At 40.3% G+C, this 19,733-nt stretch overlaps 1 protein-coding gene across 2 annotated transcripts in view; it reads left to right on the top strand.

Moving 5' to 3' along the window:
• Nucleotides 1–19,733, top strand: part of MYO6 (myosin VI) — a 172,449-nt gene that overhangs the window by 47,815 nt on the left and 104,901 nt on the right. The gene's annotated exons all lie outside the window — the stretch shown is intronic.

Genomic DNA, 19,733 nt, shown 5'->3' with positions numbered 1-19,733 from the left:
ACCGCATGAGGTATTTCCTCAAACTTTTGTGGTTCCGAGACACAGAACCCAGAGAACTCATTAAAATAATGGTGTAATTTTTTATAATAATGAAAGAAGATAAATATTTAAAGGTATTTGGGGATGGGTAATAGGAATGAGAGGAAGCTTGTGCGCACTGAATATTCTTGATTAAATTTTCCTGTGAGACAGTTTCTGGACCTTTATGTTGTCATGTTTCTCCATGTATGTATCAGTACTAAAAAGTATACTTATGGAATAATTTGACAAAAGTATGAACAAGGAGTATCTGCCCAGTTTTGAGTCTACCTTTTGCTTAAACGTAAGCGTTATAGGAAATGTGTTGCGTTGACTAGAAACCATTAATCTTATTCACAGGAATGCTGTCCAGTGTGCTACCCCTCAGGCGCTTGTGCAGTTGGGATTTTAAATTCATACTAAAGATACTTTTAATGTTAAATCAGTCACATTAGCTGTGATCTTGCACATGTTATTTAGTTCATCAAATTCTTATTTTCCTTTTTATCAAATGGACATAATAAAATGGATATTATGAACTTGGTATTCCAGTCATGTGCTTATTCAATTAATGTATATTAATGACTTTATTTTCTAATATACCTTGTATTTCCCACTTAAATAAATCCAAAGAAGATACTGTGAAGCTTTAGAGCAGGGGTCCTCAGACTTTTTAAACAGGGGGCCAGTTGACTGTCCCTCAAATCTGTTGGAGGGCCGGACTATAGTTTAAAAAAAAAAACTATGAACAAATACAAATACACTGCACATATCTTATTTGAAGTAAAAAAACAAATAGGGCAAAAACACCCGGCGGGCTGGATAAATGTCCTCGGCAGGCCACATGTGGCCCGCGGGCCGTAGTTTGAGGACCCCTGCTTTAGAGAATAATTATATGAAGATTTTGCGGGAGGGCACCAATTCTTTTTTAAAAAAATCATTTTATTGAGGGCTTGTACAGCTTTTATCACAATTCAATACATACATCCATTGTATCAAGCACATTTGTATATATGTTGCCATCATCATTTTCAAAACATTTTCTTTCTTCTTGAGCCCTTGGTATCAGCTCCTCATTCCCCCACCTTCCTCCCCTACTCTGTTTACCTCCCAGCCCTTTGATAATTTATAAATTATTATTTTCATGTCTTACACTGACCGATGTCTCCCTTCACCCACTTTTCTGTTGTTCGTCCCATGGGAGGGGGTTATATGGAGATCATTGTGATCAGTTCCCCCTTTCTTGCCCCACATTACCTTTACCCTCCTATCGCTACTCTCATTATTGGTCCTGAGGGATTTATGTGTCCTAGATTCCCTGTGTTTCCAGTTCCATTCATTCATTCATCTATCTATTTATTTAAAGATCATTTTATTAGGGGCTCTTACACTCTTGTTAAAATCCATACATCAATTTTATCAGACATTTTAAACTTAATTTTAAAAATAATTTTATTAGGGGCACATACAACTCATCACAATCCATACATACTTCAATTGTGTAAAGCACATTTGTACATTCATTGCCCTCATCATTCTCAAAACATTTGCTCTCCACTTAAGCCCTTGGCTGAATCAACTCCTCATTTTTCCCCTCCCTCCCTGCTCCCCATTCCCTCATGAACCCTTGATAATTTATAAATTTTTTGTCATATATTACACTATTCGACGTCTCCCTTCACCCACTTTTCTGTTATCCGTCCCCCAGGGAGGAGGTTATATCTAGATCTTTGTAATCAGTTCCTCCTCCCCCCGCCCCTCCCAGTGTTGCCATTCTCACCACTAGTTCTGAAGGGATCCTCCCCCCTGGATTCCCTGTGTCTCCAGTTCTTATCTCTATCAGTGTACATCATCTGGCCTAATCGGATTTGTAAGGTAGAATTGGGATCATGATAGTGGAGGGGAGGAAGCATTAAAGGACTATAGGAAAGTTGTGTTTCATTGTTGTTATGCTGCACCCTGACTGGCTGGTCTCCTCCATGACCCTTCTGTAAGAGGATGTCTAGTTGCCTACAGATGGGCTTTGGGTTCCCACTACACACTCCCCCTCATTTACAATGATAGGATTTTTTTGTTCTTTGATGCCTGATACCTGATCCTATCGACACTTTATGTTCACACAGGCTTCTTCCATGTGGGCTTCACTGCTTCTCAGCTAGATGCCTCTTGTTTATCTCTAAGCCTTTAAGACCCCAGGCACTATCTCTTTTGATAGCCAGGCACCATCAGCTTTCTTCACCACTTTTGTTTGTGCACCTGCTTTGTCTTTAGCAATCATGTCGGGAAGGTGAGGATCATGGAATGCCAGTTTACTAGAACAATATGTTCTTGCATTGAGGGAGTACCTGAGGAGAGGTCCAATGTTCATGTACGACCTTAATACTAAACTATAAATATATGGGCATAGATCTATTTCCCCATCATATATAAATATATTTACATATGTGCATGCCTGTCTTTAGACCTCTGTAAATGCCCTTTGCCTACTAGTTCTTTCCTCTATTTCCTTTATCCTTGCTCCATTATCATGTTCGTCCTCCTTTCGGGTTTCAGTAATTCTTCTTGGCTCCATTACCTGTGATTAAGCCCTATCTTGCATCCTGCACCCTCCTTGTCATCGATTTTGGATCACTTGTAGTTCCCTTGTCCTTGAGTTTATTAACACCCACTTCCTTTCCCCTGCTTCCCTTCTCCCATGTCCCCCCCTGGAACCAGCAGTCCATTGTTTTCTCCTCCAGCTTGTTTATCCCACCTATCTTATCTTGATAGACCCGCAGAGATAATAATATGCACAAAAAACTAGACAGCAAAACAAGGCAACAAAAGAAAACAAAACAACAGAAAAAAAATGACAAAAAAAAGAGAAAAGCCTGTAAATAGTTCAGGGTCTGTTTGTTGACCTTAAGGAGTGTTTTCCCGTTGATTCTGGTGGGGTGCCACACCCTGGCCCCAAAGTCTATTTTAAAAAAAGATCATTTTATTGGGGGCTCGTACAACTCTTAATCACAATCCATACATACATCCATTGTGTCAAGCACATTTGTACATTTGTTGCCCTCATCATTCTCAAAACATTTGCTTTCTACTTGAGCCCTTGGTATCAGCTCATTTTCCCCTTGCTCCCCATCTCCCTCCCTCATGAACCCTTGATAATAGAAATTTATTATCAATTTAATTTATTTTAATATAAATTTATTATCAATTATAAAGTAATAAATTATATATTTTCTCATGTCTTCCACTGACCATTGTTTCCCTGTACCCACTTTTCTGGTGTCTGTCCCCCAGGGAGGGGTTTTAAATGTAGATCCTTGTAATAGGTTCCCCCTTTCTACCCCACCATCCCTCTACCTTCTCAGTATCACCACTCTCAGCACTGGTCCTGAAGGGTTCATCTGTCCTGATAGCCAGGCACCATCAGCTTTCTTCACCACATTTGCTTATCCCAGAGTCTATTTTTGGCATTATCTGGGGACTCTGTTGCTCTGTTCCCCTTGCTGTTCTATTGTTCACCCTTAGTGTTTCACCTCAGTGTGGTGGGTCAGATTGGGTGCATTTCCCGCACTGTTGTGTCCAGTGTTGTCCCCCTTAGCACTATGGGTCAGTGAGGGACGTCGTGTCTCATAGTGGGGACGGGCCTATGGTCCTCTCTGTGCTTTTGCTGCTCTGAGTGGGAATATCATCCTCAGGGTTTGATGGGCCAGGATATGTTCCACTTTCTCTTCCTCTCCCTTCATTTGCTCTTGTGTGCTCTGATCAGACATGTCTCTCTCTGAGCCTAATGAAATTCTTGTAGGACAGCCATTGGTACCCTTGAATGAGCAGGTGCATGATGGTTGTGTTGCCGCTGTGAGGTGCTCTGACTTGTAGTGTCACTGTACAGCTGCCCCATCTTGCTGGCCCCTTGTTGCAGCCACTGTGTCATTCTTTCTTATTGAGGGCTTCCTTTTCCCCACTGACCTTTTAGCAAGCATGTTCTCTTCGTTCATGAGGTAAAGTCTCATCATCCTCACTTCTAAGGACCATTTTGGCTGTGTGTTCTTCAAGAGAGATATATTTATTTTTGGCAGTTCTTGGTACTTTCAATAATGTTTGCTAGCATCCTAATAATATTTCTAAAGTAGTTTTCAGTTTTCCCCCCTAGTAAGCTGCCAAGATCATACTGTGTTCAAGAAAACGTGTCAAGATTATCTTTTTGGATCCCCAAACCAGCTGCTACATCCTGAGCCAGCCTCCCTGTCCTGAATCTGAGTGGCATCAGAAACCCATTACTGGTGAATATGTCTGCGCCAGCCACTGATTGCGCAGATCTGGTTAAACATCTCTTGTCTGTTTGGAATAAACCTGTGCATGTACTTAAAGAGTCTGAACTGGAACCCTCATGCTAATTTATATTGAAAGTTCGTGACACTCTTAACTCAGGAAGAATGTAAACCCATCACCTGAAGTAATTTTATAGCATTCGGTTAAAGATTAAGTCACTACTTTTAAATAAGGAATGACTATTAATAAATTACCAGGGCTTTTAAAAGACAATGAAAATAAAAAATGCTGTAACATGTTTTCAGATTAATAAGCTTTCTTAAACATCCCCAAAGCAATGATAAAAATAATTAACAGTGCATTCTAGAAATGTTTTCTCTGATTTCTTGTTACATATGGAGAACTAACTGCACTTACTTAACTCTTATCTTTCTCCTGAAACTTCATTAAAATCACTGTGTATGATTTTAAAAAAATGTATAAATTGACTAGAGCAAGGAGATTAGGAGAGAAGGCAGCAATAAGTGAATGATTTTTGGTGGAAAGTTTAACAGATGGACAGCAGATTTTATCTGACTTGGGAAAACAGAAGAATCTGTATATTAGGTTCCTGCAGAGGAGCAGATCAGCAAGAGGTGACGAGATAAAACTAAGCGGTTAATGAAAAACTCCATTTACTCTCGATGGCAAGGGGGAGGATGCAGGGTGGAAAACTCTTTCCAGGGATCAGAAGCCTTGTTTCTGGAAAACTGAACTGTATCAGAGGAAGACCAACAGACACTAACTGATGAGAACCTTCCAAAAAGAAATGTTGGACGCTGCTCTGTTACCCTAGAGCGACGTCTATCAGGGGATAGTTCTGATCTGTTTATACACTCATTGTTGGCTTTTAATCAGTACTTCAGTATTAATGGAAAACTAGATGTGTTGAGGAAAAACCTTTCTGTGAAACAGAAGGGCAAAAACAACAGGAAAAAGATGCAACAGGAAAGAAACTGGCAATAGAGAGAAATTAAAAATACAATTATAGAAGAAAAAAATCAATAAAAGGCTTAGAAAGTAAGGGTTAAAAAACCAAAAAGCATTTCTAACAGGTGGGGTAAAGGGAGAGATGAATAATATAAAAGAAAATATGAGAAAACAAAAGCAGCAGCCATAAATACAGTGTCCTATGTAAGACTCCCAGGAAGGAGAAATAGCCAATAGGGCAGTACATTTTTAGAGAGGTAAAGATAGTATCACAGTGTTTTTCTGAATTGCCTGGTTTGTGTAATCAGATGGTGTGTGGACCTGGATGTCCCAATGACAGTGGCTCTAAGCCTCTAGAGCAGTGGTTCTCAACCTTAATACAGGTCTTCATGTGTGGTGACCCCCAACCATCAAATTATTTTCGTTGCTACTGCATAACTGTAATTTTGCTACTGTTTTGAATTGTAATGTAAATACCTGATATGCAGGATAAATTTTCATTGTTACAAATTGAACATAATTAGAGCATAGTGATTAATCACAAAATATTGTGAAATATTTATTTCTAATGACAAATAAATGAAATTTTGTCTTAAGCATGGTGTAGTATGGGTAACAGTCTTCACGCAGGGTACTCGTGTGTGTGCATGTGGGCGAACACGCCTGGAGATGGATAAAGGAGCAGTGTCTTGGTTCCTAAGACCATCGGAAATATGTGTTTTCCGATGGTCTTAGGCTACCTGTGAAAGGGTCGTTTGACCTCCAAAGGGGTCACGACCCACAGGTTGAAAACTGCTGCTCTGGATCCATTGTTCCAACCCTTAAAGTATTTGGTTATGACTGAGGAGTTTTTTTGGACATGAAAAGGCATAGGGAATTCCAGAGTGACAGGTGGGGAGAAACCTAGAAAACAAGCAGGCATCTGGACAGGAGAGGGGGACTGTTTTTCGTATGTAAACCTTATAGCATTGGTAAAGAGACCAGGGACTGGCAGAGTAGGGTGGAGGGGGCTTCCAAAAGTTGTGGAAAATGAAATGAAAATATAACGAAAATTTCCACAACTTTTTGAAGCCCAGGCATATGTATAATAAAATGTTTACTATTTATACCATTTTTTAAGATGTTCAATTCATTTACATTTATGACATCCATTATTCTGTGCTTTTGAATAAAACTTTTTGAATATTTGACTTTTGAATAAAACTTATTTATCACTCATCTAAAAATTATGTAAAAAGTATATTTAAAAAAATTACATTTTATGAAGCAGTTTGAATTTTTGAATGGGATTTAGGAGAATAGTTGAATGACCTTTCTTTAATGTGAACAAGTGATTAGAACTAAAAAAAGGAAACTCAAACCCTGAGTGCAAAGAAAGTTTTCCTCTGAAGAATACTTGTCAGTTCTAACAGATTCTATTCTAGCATGGTGATTCTTGTGAATTGAGACTAAATTGCAGCTGAGTTGAATTTTAATTCTTGAATAATCACTGTAATTAAGTCCAGAGAATGAATGAGAACTGAGCTACTCTGAGTGACAGTTTATGGACGTAATTGATGTCAGTAACAAGGGACTGTATGTATACAGTGGCTAATGTAAAAGCTCCTTAAGATGGCATTTTTGGTGCAGGCAGAAGGCAGCAACTTAAAACAATCACTCCCAGCCAGGCTGGTTGTTAGGAGTAAAGGCAAAATGCCAAGTGCAGTAGAGGAAAGGATTTCCTTTGTGAGATCTACTGGAAAAAACCAAATAAAACAAAAAACTCCCCCAAAAAACCAAACACAAACCCAAAACAAATAAACTGTTTGCTTCACTCTTAGCTTTGTTATGGGAAACGTAAGCCCTGTAACCCTATACAGTGTGCTTTTGAGAGGCTGTCTTGCTGTATGAGCTTTGACGAGTAGTATTTTACATTTGAGAGTGATTAATTTTGTTTCTGAAAAGATAGCTATTGGACTAACTTGTTAAAGTGTTTTGACAAAATTGCTGTGTTTTAGTAAAGCACTTAAAAAATGATTTTATTGGGGGCTTGCACAGATCTTAACACAGTCCATCAAGCACATTTGTACATTTGTTGCCATCATCATTTTCAAACATTTTCTTTCTACTTAAGCCCTTGGTGTCAGCTCTTCATTTCTCGCCCCCCCCCCCGCCCTCCCTCATGAACCCTTGATAATTTATAAATTGTTATTATTTTTTCATGTCTTACACTGACCGATGTCGCCCTTCACCCACTTTTCTGTTCTCTGTCCCCCAGGGAGGAGGTTATATGTAGATCCTTGTAATCAGTTCCCCCTTTGGACCCCACCTTCCCTCCACCCTCCCAGTCTCTCCAGTCCCACCACTGGTCCTGCAGGGATCATTCGCCCTTGCTTCCCTGTGCTTCCAGTTCCTATCTGTACCAGTGTACATCCTCTGGTCGAGCCGGATTTGTAAGGTAGAATTGGGATCATGATAGTGGGAGGGGGAAGGAAGCATTAAAGAATCACAGGAAAGTTGTATGTTTCATCGTTGCTATACTGCACCCTGACTGGTTCTTCCCTGCGACCAGTAAAGCACTTTTTATTGAAGGATTGTACTTATTTATAAGTTATGTTTGTCTCAAGTTTTGTAGAAACGCAAAACTCTGAACAGATTATTTTCTCAGAAAAATTCTCTTGGTTGTTTTGGATTCATTTGGGTTGTTTAATGGCAGTTTGTCAAATTCTAAGTAAAAATCAAAAACAAGAAACATTGAATTTTGCCAACTACTGGGTGAAATTTTGTATTTGTAATCTATGTTTTGTTTATTACTGTATCTTGCTCATTTTATTTATCCAACCCATTGTGTCAAATGCTAAGTTGGGTGGAAAGTAATTAATATATTTGATTTAAGAAATAATTAAAATCCAGCAGATTGTAATGATCAGAAATCCCTAGGTGTGAATTTACTCTTAGTGGACAAAGAGGGTATCTCATAAAATGTGTGGCCACTTGATAGCTTGTAATCAAGGGCATAGAGGGCCAAGTTAGTCCTATGCTGTTTATTTGAGACGGCCGTCACCCAGTCCGGCAGTGTGCCTGTCCGTGGGGGCACTAGTTCTCAGCTGCTCTGTGGCACCGCCCTGTCCTGTCCTGCCTCGCTCTGCTCTGATGCTGCCCTGCTTTCTCTCCTCACCGCACGACTCTGCCCGACAGTCTTTTACCAGCACCCAGCGCTCTTTCTAATGCAGAAATCTATCAGATGGATCGCTCTTACTTGTGGAATAAAGAATCAGGTGTAAGGCCGTTTACACTTTGACAAAGAAGCCGTGCTGGCTCTGGCTGCTAATGAAAGCTTGGCAGTGGGACCGTGGGCAGCTTCGCAGGAAAGACAGCTGGTGGTCTGTCGGCAGAGTGCCTCTCGGAAACCCTGCGGCCAGGTTTCCGCCCTCTGCAGGGCTGCCGGGAGTTGAGTCGACTTGAAGGCAAACCACAGCAACGCTACTAGTTCCTTAGTGTTTCAGTCACAAGCATTCCAGTTGTAAAAGTGACCTGAGCTTAAATTAGGGTCTCCTCCAGCATTTTTATGGGAGGGCTATGTCCTTGGTGTTTCTTTGTTGCTGAGTAGGTTTCAGTGGTGCTTACAGAAGAAGCACTAGGAAGAAAGACCTCGTGCTTGACTTAGAAAAGGAACCAATGAAAACTGACTCACAATGGCACAATGCGCAACTGATCTCGGTGGATGCAATGCTTCCTGCACAGGGCTGCTGGGGGCCAATTATACAGCAGTTAACAGCCAACAGCAGTAGCATCAATGAGTAAATTTGCTAGACACTTGGCATCTTAGTTCTCTGATGGTTGTCTGTCGTATATTTTTCAGTTTGTTCTACCCCAAACTAGTAACGTTCCTGTTGTCCAAAAGGGTTGGGAAATTTAATTAAACAGTATCTATGTGGTTCTGCTGGCTTCCCTTCATGAATTCTAATACACTAGGACTAGGCATGTGAGAAAGATTTGTTGGTAAATGTTTTGAGAATGATGATGGCAACAAATGACAAATGTGCTTGACACAATGGATGCATGTATGGATTGTGATGAGTTGTATGAGCCCCCAATAAAATGATTTAAAAAAAGAAAGAAAAAGATTTGTTGTACTTGCTTGCTTTTTGTTTTTGAAACCCAAATGTTTTGAGGAGTCAAATACTGTACAATAGTTACTGTGTGATTTAATTACATGTTAAAGGCAGGAAAAATAAAATGTACATATTGTTGTAAAACTCCTTCCTGAACACATTTCACGTTATAAGAATGCTCTAGGCATTGTGAAGTTTTTACCAAATCTGCTAGATCAGAATTGGTCTAACACTGAATTAATGTAAACATGTGGATAAGTTTTGGATCTTGACACAATCAAGAGGAGCCAAGCCCTTCGAGCTGCTGAAAAGTAAGGCGGCCCAGTGTCCTCCAGTATTTCAGAAAGCCTGATCGAAAGAAAGGTTTATCTTTGCTCTGGAGCTAGAGAAGGCAAACCAAGTTTCTTTGCTTTTGGTTTCTTATTTCATTGCAGTACTAGTAGTTACTGTATAGTCAGAAAGACCATAAAATTAATTTATTCATTTAACCGGTGCCTATTGTGTTCCAAGCACTGTTCTAGGACTCCAAATGCATAATAGCAAAGCAAACCAAGTCCATGGATTGAAGCAGTTCTTACTTTAAATAGGGGGAATATACCAGTACATTAGATGTTCCATATTATGGGAAAAGAAAAATAGAAGAGGGAGTGTTAGCATATGTGGGACTTGGGTGGGTAGGCAAATAGGACTGTCACAGAAACCTCTCTGAGAGTAGAAAACACTACATGAAGTCAGAGAACACTTTCATTAAAATTTACTTATAATGTTTAATACATAGTCGTAAGTGATTGCTAAATTGTAGTTTTGATTTTTTTCCCCTTTCCCTAACTGCATTAAACTCCATATCAGCTGTTGGACACTGCCCCCTCAATTCCTACTCACAGTGTAGAGCTCACAGAGCAGGCTTTCAAGGCTGTGACCATACAGAGCGCTGGCCTTTTCTCCCATGGCGCCACTGTGCTCAGCCCACCTTGCTGTCATTTGGAAGCTGAGCACTTCACCATTGTGCCCCCAAGGCTCCTTCCGCATCAGCTGTGAAAGGGTAATTCAGCGCGACTTCAGTCCCTGCCTTTGTGTGATGTATGCGTGTGCACGTAGCCCAGATAAGATGATTAGCCTGATTAATTACATGGGAAACTTATTTTGTATTTTATATATTTTATTAGTGAGTCTCCGTGTGGTACAAATGTTTAAGTGCTGCATTACTTTCTGAAAAGTTGGGGGTTAGGACCCACCCAGAGGAGGGGCCTTGGAAGGGAGGCTTGGTGATCTACTTGTAAAGGTAACAACATTGGAAACCCTGTGGAGCAGTTGTCCCCTTGCACACATGTCCCCGTGAGTCGGAATCAATTTGAATGTGAGTCGGAATCAATCATTGTCATTTATGGAACATGATTGTGGAATAACCCCCTCTACTTTTCTTTTTTAATTTAAATTGGTCCCAGGGTTTAGTCTTCGTAATCATTTGTATTTGCCCTTTGCTGTGTCTCACAGCCGCCATCCCTGCCCATGTTTATTGAACTATTTTAGGCAGACTATGTGCCCTGAATTAGAGTGGTCATTTATTAAAATGACCCTGCCACTTGTCAGTAAAAATCATCTGCTGTTGTATTTGGCACTTTTTTGAGTGAGAGTTGAGATGTGTGTGGGTTGTGAAGTCTATGGATGGTCAGACTGTTTGTCATCTTGATTGCTAGCTATTAACCATAACATACCATCTAAGTTGTGGTTTTGCTTACATTTAGACAGGTTAGTTCCTGAAAATTTTGAATTACACTGACACAAGGATGGTTATTTAAGCTGCTGCCGTATTTCAGTTTCAGCAGAGGACCATTTTTATTTATTTTTTATGGCAGTTTTGGTGTTTTCTTTTTTTAAAACATTTTATTAGGGACTCAAACAACTCTTATCACAATCCATACATATACATACATCAATTGTGTAAAGCACATCTGTACATTCTTTGTCCTCATCATTTTCAAAGCATTTGCTCTCCACTTAAGCTCTTTGCATCAAGTCCTCTTTTTCCCCGTCCCTCCCCGCTCCCCCTCCCTCATGAGCCCTTGATAATTTATAAATTATTTTGTCATATCTTGCCCTGTCCAGCGTCTCCCTTCACCCTCTTTTCTATTGTCTGTCCCCCAGGGAGGAGGTCACATGTAGATCCTTGTAATCAGTTCCCTCTTTCCAACCCACTCACTTTCTACCCTCCCAGTATCGTACCTCACACCCCTGGTCCTGAAGGTATCATCCACCCTGGACTCCCTGTGCCTCCAGCTTCTGTCTGTACATGTGTACAACCTCAGCTCTATCCAGGCTTGCAATGTAGAATTCGGCTCATGGTAGTTGGGGGGGAGGAAGCATTTAGGAACTGGAGGAAAGCTGTATTCTTCATCGGTGCTACATCGCACCCTGACTGACTCATCTCCTCCCCTAGACCCCTCTGTGAGGGGATCTCCAGTGGCCGACAAATGGGCTTTGGGTCTCCACTCTGCACTCCCCCCTTCATTCACTATGGTAAGATTTTTTTGTTGTTCTGATGATGCCTTATATCTGATCCCTTCAACACCTCGTGATCACACAGGCTGGTGTGCTTCTTCCATGTGGGCTTTGTTGCCTCTGAGCTAGATGGCCGCTTGTTCACCTTCAAGCCTTTAAGACCCCAGACACTATCTCTTTTGATAGCTGGGCACCATCAGCTTTCTTCACCACATTTGATTATGCACCCATATGGAGGACCATTTTTATACAGGCACAATCTTCCAATTTGTGTATGAACTACTAAATGATACATAAATTTGCTATGTAAATTTTCACTTAAAGTATAATAAAATATTAAAGAAAAACTGAAGAAATTTATAGTTTTTGGATCTTGTTAATCTTGAGTTGTTTTCTTATGGTGTCATCTCATTTTGAAAGCATGTTTTTTGATGCTAAAATAAAACTAAGGTAGTCACAAAATAAAATAAAACTAAGGTAGTTACAAAATGTTTCAATATTAATAAATTAAATTAAATTCAATCGGATAGCAAAATGATACCCATATTTTATATATCTTAATTAGAGAGGATAACATTTTCTAGGAAAGCGGTTTCAAAGATAATTCAGTGCTTAAAGGGAACCTTGCTGGCATGTTTTTGATATTTTGGTACAGATAAGTCCCCGTGTGGAACTGAGAGGCTCAGTGAAAGGTTGTGCTATGTACACCCACTGCTCCTTGGTGCCCAGTTTTCTCATGTTAGCGAGACAGGAGGGAAGTTAATAGCCTTCAGGATACACCGATACAGATGACAAGTGTTGCCAATTTAAAACTCGTTAGCCAAAGGTGTGCATAACAGTGTTTGGATCAGCATGGCCAGAGCACAGCCAGCTGAGCGAGTAATCTTTTAAAAATGGTACATATGATACGTCTACCCTTCTTACTTCCCCACTCCACTAGAATTTAAGATACCTGAGGGCAGAGATTTTTGCCAATTTTGTTTACTGTCTTATTCCTAGTGATTGCTTTCCTGTTAGATTAAAAGGTTCTTAAGGCCAGACACCCTGCCTCTTTTTCTCACTCTGTCCACACATTGACAGTATGTAGCAAATTGTTGACAACAGAATTAATGATTGTGGAAGGAAGTTGTGGAAGGATTCTGCTTTCCTTGTTTAATGCTTCTTTCTTTCTTTTTGAGATCTAGCCATCTCTGGACACTAAACCCTAAAATACTTTTAACAGGTGCTTGATTTCCAATACCCTAGCTCAGGGGTCCTCAAACTTTTTAAACAGGGGCCAGTTCACTGTCCCTCAGACCATTGGAGGGCCAGACTATAGTTTTTAAAAAAAACTATGAACAAATTCCTATGCACACTGGGCGAGTTGGCTGCTAAGCACGACAGGCACCGGCAACAAAAACACCTGGCGGGCCGCATAAATCTCCTCGGCGCTTTGAGGACCCCTGCCCTAAAATGTAAGGTGTTTACTTACACCTTATAGTTTATAAAATATAGTTTACTTACAACTATAATTTAATTTTAAAGGGTAATCTTTGAAGAAAATGGTGACTTGGCAGATGATGGCTGATGTTTTGCGGCATGAGTTCTGTCTGTGTCCATGGTCCTTATTGCAGCGGTTCCCAACCTGTGGGTCGCGACCCCTTTGGGGGATGAACGACCCTTTCCCAGGGGTTGCCTGATTCATACCAGTAGCAAAATTACAGTGATGAAGTAGCAACGAACATAGTCTTATGGTGGGGGGTCACCACCACATGACCTGTGTGAAAGGGTCTCGGCCTTAGGAAGGGGAAGAACCACAGTCCTGTTGGATCTTCACTAGCATGGCAGAGAAAGAAGACTGCATTGGTCATTCTGACCGGCAATATGCCTGCTCTCCAGGGAGCTTCAGGTTGGTAAGCTTCTGTCCTTTCAAAGAATGAGTGAAAGGAAGTGTGGGACCTCTGAAACACTGCTGATTGCCTTCTGCAGCTAGTGCTGACTTCAGTTGTCCAGTTAAGTACTAAAAATGAAATTTCAGTTGATGATGGGGCGTGCCTCGCTTTTCCTTGAGTGATTTCAGTACATGACAAAGCAGCCCTGGTGGCACTGTGGTTATGCATTGGCCTGCGAGCTTCAGGATCAGCCTGGAGTCCTCCAGCAAGATGGGGGTGCTACTCTCTGAAACTCAGGGAATGTTCTCCTCTGGCCTATAGGATCGCTGTCATTTGGCATCAACTCAAGAGCAGTGAGTTTGAGTTGTTACCTTAAAATTTTCAGAAATTAATTTTTCTTAAATTATTCTGATGATTATTTTCATTATATTTCTGAAATGCATATACTATGAGGTACCCCTCCCCCCTCCCAAAACTGGAAAAATTTTTTCTAAACTTTGTGTTTAAATTTTTTTTAACAACAGTGTTATCACCCTCATAGAACTCTCCATTACACTTAATACATTTGTCATATCTGCAAATCCATTCTTGGGACATTTTTCAAAGTCCTCTGGATGGCTGACAGCACCTCTCTCGTTTTTTCCTTCACCTGTTCTACATCCTCAAATTTCTGTCCTTTCATGTCCCTCTGCATTTGTGGAATCAAAAAGAAGTCACACAGAGCAAGGTCAGGTGGAATAAGGTGCATGGGACAAGAGAGGCATGCTGATTTTTGCTAAAAAGTGGTGCACTGAGATGGCTGTGTACACAGGTGTATTGTCATAGGGACAAAACCAGGCCCCTGTCTGCCACAAAGCAGGCCTTTTTGTTGCACACTGTTACGCAATCATTTCGGAACCTTTAAATAGAAAATTTAGTTAACAGTCTGACCTGGGGAAACAAATTCCAAAAGCACTTCAGGTTGACATTTTTATGCATTTGGGAAGTTGACAGACTGCCAGAATGAGGTTTGCCATCAATCGACATGTCACCTTTTTTGAAACAGGAAAACCACTCGCACACTTGAGTTTCCCTCCTGGTAAGCTGTGTTCAACATCACAGCAGTTTATGCAGCATTTCACCCAAGCAGGAAACCAAAATTTCCCAGTTGCACGCTGTTCTTGTAAATCAGCCCTCCCAAAAATTGAGGTTAGAGTGAAACTGCTTTTTAAAAAATTTGAATTGTGTTGTTTTATTCAGGAGTGGTAAATAATTTTAGTTAAATTAAAAATTATCTTGTGATATCCCCCTAAATCTCATGGGAAACGTTCCAAGAAAATGGAGTTAAAATATCCTGGAATCCACAAACTTGTTGATGCCCCTGTACTTAAATTAAAAATTTATCAAATACTTTCATTGTGAAAAAATTCATTGCGACTGGATAGAACCTTCCCAGGCGATGCTTGGGTGTTGGGCGTGCACTAACTCCGAGTGAGTGGCTCCACGGTCGCCTAGCAGGAAAAATCCGTACTATGAAGGCTCCGTCCTGCCCAGCGCAATTCTGGATATTTTTGGGTACCCTCTAGTACAGCCAGCATTTGGGAACTTAAAAATAAATTATTTTCCAAAATCTACTCAAGTACTGTTCATGTGTAAACGTGCTCAGTAAGAGTGAATGCTGGTTTCCGGAGTTTTCAGAGTGAATTTCGGGGGCACCCCAACCGGTCAACACAAATTTTGTCTTCTCTGGTGGAATGTATAAATTAGACTCACTTATGAACATTAATTTACATGATACATATTTAAATAATTGCTTGATTTTAAAAGTATATGCTACCTGTGGAAAAAATAATATTAACTTTAATAGAGGGAGAAAGTGAATGTCTACTACTTCATCCCGTATAGATATGTTCTCAGCACATGATTGAACAGCCGAGTCCAGGTGAGAGACTGGGCCACATTAGCGTGGGCCCCCGGGTAATGGCTGTCCCTGATGATAGTGCTCGCTGTGGCTGTCTCCAGAGTCAGACTGTTCTACTCTGTGTGATTTCAATGGTGTCTTGATGTGTGGATCTGTGTTTAAAGCACTCTGTTGAGGGCTTGATGGCCTTGGCTGCGCTCCAGAAAATCATGCCTTTCATTTGTGGTGAATTTCCTTTGGATATTTCAAGTTTTATTCTTGTTTATCTTCTTGGCGGTAGGTGATGAAGTTCGGTTTCTCCAGATCTTATTTTCCAATTTTACTCTCATTTTCTTTTTTTTTCTTTACTCTCATTTTCTATCTCTTAAATTTTTTTTCCGACTTTTATTTTTATTGTTTGCTTTCTGATGCTTGTCTTTGTTTTTTTATCTTCTCAACATTCTGGCGAATCTTGATTTTTCCCCCTTGATTTTTTAGTTTCTAGTGCTCTTTTTATAGTATATTGTACATTCTTCACAGAGAGAATTTATTATGTCCCTGATGATATTAAGGATAGATTTGAGAATTCGTCTGTGTACTACTATGTGTTCTCTGGCTTTCTCAGAGTTGTCATCTTCTACTTTTTATCGGTTTTCTTTTCTTTTCTCCCTGTTAGAGACTTTCTAGTAATTCTTGGGTACTTACACCCCTGATTAAGAATGGAGGACCACAAGCCAAGTGCTGCCCAGAGCATGTGTAGATGGCTGTAGTTGACTCTGTTGTGTAAGGTGCTTGGGGTGGTCACTTTGTGAGGATAAACCCATGCTATTTTCATAAGTCTTCTTCCTTGGGCTGGTCAGATTCTCTGAGAGGAAAACTCCCGTCTTCTCTCTGGAGACCAGAGATCTGATTGTTTAGTGTTTCAGAGCCCGGGGGATAGTGGTATTCTCTGCATGAAGCAATTTTTCTATGCATACTCTTCATTGTGCCGGGAATTTTAAAGAATTTTTTATTTTAAAATTAAAAAAATTATTTTATTATCTTCAGATAATAGACCTCTACATTTCTCTTGGGGTGGTGGTATGGGGCATGCCTGGGCATTCTGTTTAACAGTATGGCGTGTGCGAGTGGGTGGCATTAGGAATCGCTTTCTCACTTTTACTAAGTCTTAATTTTAGAGCCTCTGCTTTTATGATTGCTTCTACAAGTTCTAATACTGCACTTTTTCTGTCTTTTGAGTATTCTGTTGTATAATTTAGATTGGCTTCATATTTCTGCAATGCTGATTTGGGATTCAGCTCTCTTGGATTAGAAAAGTCTTTTGCCTCTGATTTTCCCAGTCCTTGTGGGTGTGTGTTGGAAAAATGAATTGCTTTATCTTAGCTAGGAAACTGCAGCAAAAAATTAAAAAATGGGAAGACAATTGGAATAATTTAGATAAATTTTACGTCTTTTTTAGGAGCTTCAGAATTTTGTTTTCCTGTGATTTTTATTTCTCTCATTTAGATACTTTATATATAATCTCACTTAGACAGTTATTCCCAAAGGATCCCTGAGAAAGATTCTGTCATTTCTGGTTGTATCTCGGATTACCACAAGACCATTGTCTTGAAACTTACTGGCGGCTTCAAACCAGACATATGGGAGAAAGGAAAGAGCGGTGTGACTAGCAGCTATTGGGTGCCAGTAGACGGATGAGCTCAGTTTTATGTCACCTAATCCTTACAGCAATTCTGTAAGGTAAGTGATCCTATCTCACAGTATGGAGAGGGATACAGATAAAGATCAGAGATGCTAAATAATTTGCACAAACTCAAAGAGCTAGTAAAAAAAGTGGTGAAGCCCAGTTTCAAACTTAGCTTTAAAGACCTTTTGCCTCTGCCATCTCATTCTACGCTTCATAAACAGTGCGGACAATTCATTCATTAACCTAGTGATGTTGGAGTCCTGCTATGTACTGGGTCTTAGAGACACAGAGGACAAAGCCTTGATAAAACAGGGATGACATAACCAGATTTATTTTTTTCAGGAGAATTACTGGCCGTCTGTGAAGAGTGCCAAGAGCAGAATTAAGCAGACAAATGTATTGCAGAAGCCCTGGTAATGGTGATTTGGACAAGGATAGTAGGAAATATGCAAAAGCATATATGAATTTGAGTTGCCTATTGATGGTAACTAGGAGCCTTGGTGGCGTAGCAGTTAAGAGTCGCTCTGCAGCCCACAAGGTCAGCAGTTTGAAACCACCAGCTGTTCCATGTGAGAGAAAGACTGTTCTTTCTACTCATGTAATGAGTCAAAGCCTCAAACTCACAGGGGTCAGTTCTACCTTGTCTTATAGGGCTGCCATTAGCTGGTACCCACTCAATGGTAATAAATGTTTGTTTGTTGGTTGAAGGTTAAACTGACAGGATTTGGGGATGATAAAGATTTGGAAGCAATCGAAGATAGCTCCAGGCTTGATTTCAACTGCCTTTACTGATACAGGGAAGACTTTACAAATGGATAGGATGCCATTGTCTTGAATGGAATAATAATATTGTTTCATCTATTAGATACACCCACAAGAACGTGTCCAGTAAGCAGTGAGAAGTGCATATCTGGGATCTCAGAGGGAATCTGGGTTAGAGAATAAGTTTGGGCATCCTTTGAGAATTTGTATAGATGGTATTTAAACCATCGGATTGGATAAAACTATCTAGGGACAGGGCATTTCTGTATGTGTGGCAATGTTAGTGAAACAGTGTTGACTTAAAACAAATACATATATAATTAAAAAGAGTTCTTTTAAAAATGGCTTTATTGATATACATTTAATAGTTCATTCATAGGAAGAAGGGTTGTGCAGTCGTCCCCACAGTCAGCTTTAGAATGGAACCACTTCTTTGGACAATCTTCACCGAAGTTGGTAACTTAGAAATTACATGTAAGCCTAATGGGATTTATTGGATGGGGCAAGCATATAGTCATTTCATATAGTCACATAGCAGACATTTATCAGTGAGCACATTGCAGCAACTTCTTTTATGACTGAAATACATACACACCTCTTTGATTTTCATGAGAGACTAGACTTGAGAACATGTGCAAGGGGATCCCAGACTTGATGGGAGAAGAATCATGACACACATGCAACCCTGTTCTAGAAGCAGATAAGTAATGAACAATAGTTCCCATTGAGATGGAAAACTATATTATATAGGGCCACGCATTAGTTGATTTGCTTGCATATTTGTCTCATAGTGTCCAAGCTCTCAAAAATCAATTGTTCTGCTTGTCATGAACCCTTGAGACTATTCTCAGTAGCCAAAATTGTAAATGGTAAATTTGAGAATGCCATCATGAATGAAGCTTGATGGGAACACGGTAGAAAAATAGGATGGCATTCACATAGTCAAAAGCTGGCAATAATTCAAATGGCCATCAATAAGACAAGAGCCGAACAGTTGTGGTGTAGTTGTTCAGTAGAGTAGTAAACAACACTACTCAACCTCAGAAACATTGGAGTGTAAGAAGCCAGATACAAAGAATACATGTTGTTTGGGTTCATCTGTATGGAATTTAAGGAAGGGTGTGAATTGTCTATGGTGATTAAAAACCATAATAATGAATGGCTCTGAGGGGTGGAGCTTGACCTGAAGGTGGCATGGCAACTTTCTGAGGTGATAGAATATTAATTTGTTGACTTGGAGTGTTTGTTAAATGGGTGTATCCTTTTGTCAAAGCTCATCAACATATGCCTGTAGGATTTGTGCATTTCACGGTGTATAGATTTTGCCTCAAATAAAATATGAACAGCAACAATGGGCGAGAGGTTCGATGAGGAACAGATGGGTGAGAAACTCCTACAGCCTCAGGTGGTAGGAAGTTTCCCAGAGGCAGGGATGTGTCAAACCTCTCCTGACCTCTAACCCTTCAGGTCCAAAGGACTTGTTTCAGCTTTTAGCTGACATCACACATTACCATCTAGTCCCACGGTGGCTGTTCAGTGTGTTGTGCAAAGCACAATGTTTTAGATGGTGAAAGAGTCTCCCCACCGCAGTGAAGTGCGGCAGTGGAGCTGGTGACACCTAGGGGCTGAGAAGGTGGATATTGGAGAGTAGGGCTGGGAAGAGCGGCGTGAGGGGATTGCCTGTGGCACGA

This window comes from Tenrec ecaudatus, chromosome 7 (assembly GCF_050624435.1).
Source record: "Tenrec ecaudatus isolate mTenEca1 chromosome 7, mTenEca1.hap1, whole genome shotgun sequence".
NCBI lineage: Eukaryota > Metazoa > Chordata > Mammalia > Afrosoricida > Tenrecidae > Tenrec > Tenrec ecaudatus.
Note: the sequence above shows the minus strand (reverse complement) of the source record. Positions and strands in the feature narration are given on the sequence as shown.